The 4,201-nt window shown below is 48.3% G+C and overlaps 1 non-coding gene across 1 annotated transcript; it reads left to right on the top strand.

The window, feature by feature from the left end:
* The first annotated feature begins 1,429 nt into the window (after nucleotides 1-1,429).
* Nucleotides 1,430-1,502, top strand: trnar-ccg (transfer RNA arginine (anticodon CCG)). Its single transcript has one exon. It is a non-coding gene; the product is annotated as a tRNA-Arg (tRNA).
* Nucleotides 1,503-4,201: the final 2,699 nt, after the last annotated feature.

The raw sequence follows: 4,201 nt of genomic DNA, 5'->3' as shown, positions 1-4,201 counted from the left end.
GCTGGCAACCGATTCAGGGTGTCCCCCGCCTACTGCCCGAAGACAGCTGGGATAGGCTCCAGCACCCCCCGCGACCCTAGTGAGGATCAAGCGGTTCTGAAGATGAATGAATGAATGAATAAAATAAATCCAAGATCTTCCAAGATCTTACACCTTTGTTGAAAACAAAAATTGGCGCTACACATGGAGGTTCTGGTTCATTGTCTGAAGGATTATGAGTGGTCTTTGGGAGGAGGGGAATCTAAAATGTTTACGACTTTCCTCCCTTCATCAAGCGACTCCCAATCTCACCCTTCTGCGTTTATTTTGTTTGTCTTCCTCCCTAACACCCCCCCCCCCCTGCTCATTTCGAGCTCAACCCGTTAGCTTTTGACGGCGCTCCAAAGGAATTACTCACCGTGACCTCTCAGCGCTCTGACAAGGTCACGAGCTTACGGTACCCGTCTCGCCTTTCTCGCCGCGTCTGTTCTCGACTCGTAATTGATCTGGTTAAGAAGCGCGCGGGAGGGAAGGTCACGGGTGGCAGTGGACACATGCTCGCCATCAGCGTGACGCGGGCGGCGCCGCCGCCGCCATCTTTTTCGCCTACAGTCGCCCGTGATGAGCTTAGTTTGCCTGGCGACAAGCAAATTGGCGTTGTTATAAATATCCGGCGTTTTGTTATAATTTCGGGCGGCTGGGTAAATTCTCTGCCCTTCTTACAACATGCATTTTTTTGGGGGGGGGGGCAGGGACTGTTTTGGTTTGCAGCAACGGTAATCAAAGGAGGCAAAACAGCTCGTACGTACTCTCCACTGCTAAAACTTGTTGTGTGTTTTTTTTCCATCTGTCTGGAATAAAAGCTTTCAAATGGCCAGCCCACAGCTTCTGCGAGGAACCACAAAGCTGTCAGACAACATCTGGTCACACATTTGCACGGTAAGAAAAATCTGCCAGTGAATTTTAACAGGAGCGCAGTTGCCGTAAGAAGGAGATGGATCCCGAAAAGAATGCAATGTTCAATTTGCACAGGCCCGGGCAGCCTTCTCAAAACGGCTCGGCTTCATCAATCAGCCCCGGATTGTTCTTGAAGGACGTTCGGCTGACTGGATCGGGCGAGAGGCGGCGGCAAAAGATGCGAGGAAAAATCAGAGCAAAAGATCTGAATGAGTTTCTCCGGTCTGTGAATCAATCAGGCGACGCGGCCGTGGCTGCTGGCGCTCGCAGTCAAATAGCCCAAATTGCAAATGACACAATTGACTGGGCGGCCCACGGGAGGCTTTTGTTGACGGGATGCGTTTGTTTCTGCATGTTTGCGGAGGATGTTAATGAAAAGAGTTTAAAGATGCAGGACCAAGCTTTGATTCAAAGTTTTGATGCCGTTTGCGGATGGAAAGCATAGTTGTGTTTAGAGAAATGTCTGTAATTAAGAACCGCTTGAGTTAAGTGTGACCCAGTGGCCTAAAGGACAAGGCATCAGCCTCCGGAGCTGGGGATTGTGGGTTCAAGTCCCACCTGGGTTGTAAATGTCACGTGAGAACTTGCTCTTTGGTGACACTATTTGATCTGACAAGTTAAGATAAGATATCCTTTATTCGTCCCACAATGGGGAAATTTACATAATTTAAAACCCACCACTCTGGAAGCAGTTACAATTTTTAATGCCAGGGGATGCTCCCCCCCCCCCCCCTGAAAAAGAGCAAATACACGAATTAGCAAATTCAAAAGCACACATCATCGCCTAGTGCTAATTCGAGCTGCTGTGTTGTTGGATTCACAGATTAGCATTAGCAACCAGCGTCACCAGTATTAGCCTCAAATAACGTTAGCCTCCGATAACTGCCCCAACGGCACCCACTAAGGCAGCGGTCCCCCAACTCTGGTTCTGACGGGCCGCTATCGTACAGGTTTGAGATCTTTCTTTCCTCACGCACCTGATTCAAACGGTCGGGATGGCTAGCTGGCTCCTGCGGAGATGGCTAATGAGCTAATCTACAGCTAGCGCTCAAGGACCAGCGACCTAACGGTTACACAGTCACTCTATTTCTATAAGAAAGGTTAAGCTCTGTCACAGCTTGGAGTCCCTTTTCACCACCTCCTCCCCAACCATCCGATCACCGGGTATGTTCTTCTCTCGCCGAGTTGACCTTCTCTTCACTCGCGTCCTCTTTGACAGCAACGTCACCGGATAGCGATCGCTCTCTGAGCCTCAAGAAAGGAGGGCTCGAAAAAAAACGCCTCAGAAGACCATATTTCCCCGAGGCGCTCTTATCTCGGAACAAATATTTGGACTTGTCAGGGGAGAGTGACTAAAGAGTAATGCAGGCGGCTCTTCAGAGTCAATCCAGGCTCCTCCGGAGCGTGACAAATTCCCACCCGCCGATGGCAGGCTTCAATGGCAGAGCCGTGTGTCGCGGCTTCGGGAAACGGGAAGTACGTTACATTTAATCTTCACTCGATGGCTGTCAGTCAATCAAGCTCACATCCTTGTCATGCGCTGCAGTGGGTCAGCTCCTTGCGCTGCGCACAACCAAGCAAGACCGGATTTCCCGCTACCTTTTAACGGCAAGAAGAGACGGCGGAACTATTCACACTTCCGTACGCGCTCAATACGGCTACGTACATTGTCGGGAATCGAATAGAATCGGGTCGGGCTCCCAATTCCGAAATTACGGAATGGTTTCGGTCTTGAATACATTTAAGAAATGCTAACGGGTCATAAGCCCAATCGGGCTCTGTGGTTTTGCAGACTCGAGTGAAGTTCAATGGAGGTCGGCCAGAGTTCAAAGCAAACACGGTGAAGCTGCATTTGGCTGCGATACTGCACGCCAATGGGATAAACTTGAAACAAAAGTGAAAGTCAGTCAAAGTGCAAATGTTTTTTTTCCAGCCACGTTAAAACTGTGCTTTTAATTCAACGTACGAAAACCTTTATTAGTCTCGCAACGGAGAAATTCCCAATTCACAGCAGCAAAGTTATGAAAGGAAGAATTATCATTCATCTTCCGTACCGCTTGACCCTCACTGGGGTCGCGGGGGGTGCTGGAGCCCATCCCAGCCATCTCCGGGCAGTAGGCGGGGGACACCCTGAACCGGTTGCCAGCCAATCGCAGGGCACACATAGACAAATAACCATCCACGCTCACACGTACACCTAGGGACAATTTAGAGTGTTCAATCAGCCTGCCATGCATGTTTTTGGAATGTGGGTGGAAACCGGAGCACCCGGAGAAAACCCACGCAGACCCGGGGAGAACATGCCGGAGCTGGAATCGAACCCGGTACCTCTGCACTGTGAGGCCGACGTGCTAACCACTGGACTACCGGGCCGCCGAAAGGAAGAAATAGAACAACAAAATATAGGAGCTGCTGGAAAGGCAGCCACTCTCGGGGCGCCATTTTGAAGTCAAAAATAACACAACACAACGGACACAGACAGTTGTGCAATCTTCACCACTTTTCTGCATACATAAATGCGTAAATGATTACGGTCTTTTAAAAAACGTTTTGACAATCAACTTTTTCTCGCACACTTTGTTCTTTTTGTAAGTGACCTTTTAATTCCGGACTTGGTTTTTAAATGTCTTGGGTGATTTTCAATGTCTTATTTTTAATCGTGTGATACAGATTCGATTGCCTTACGTGCGAAATGCGCGACATAAATAAAAGTGCTTCGCTTCGCCTTGCCTTGCCGAAAGCAACTAGCAAACACGAGCAAACGGGCCAAGTCAAGCATGTCATGGCTCCTTTGTGCGTCGGCAAGATAAACAGGAATACCGCTATTTATTTTTCATTCCTTTTGTCAATAGTTTGGCCATCTGCGCTCTGAATGGATATGCGTTTCTATATTTCAAGGTTGGGCTTACAGTATCTAGCACGGTGCGGCAGCGGTTAGCATTCTGGCTTGGACCTTGCAGTGTGAAGGTTGCATATTCTCTCCATATGTGTTTCTTCTTTTTCGGGCACTGTGACTTCCTTCAACCCCAATTTTTTAATTTATTTTTTGGTTTGTTTCAGAACCACTGGTCTGTGTGAATAGATATTTATATACCACTCCACACCTCGCTGTTTTGTGAGATTAAAAGATGAGACCAAGATTACTTTCCACCTTTAATGTGACCCATACCACAACATTTAATCTTTTGAATAGGGCGAGTAAAAATAATGAGATTGCACAAGTGCGCACACGCTCTTCGAATTGAGGAGGTAGTTGTGTTTTGAA

The sequence above is a fragment of the Hippocampus zosterae genome, chromosome 10, assembly GCF_025434085.1.
Source record: "Hippocampus zosterae strain Florida chromosome 10, ASM2543408v3, whole genome shotgun sequence".
NCBI lineage: Eukaryota > Metazoa > Chordata > Actinopteri > Syngnathiformes > Syngnathidae > Hippocampus > Hippocampus zosterae.
This window is presented reverse-complemented; position numbering and strand designations above follow the sequence as displayed.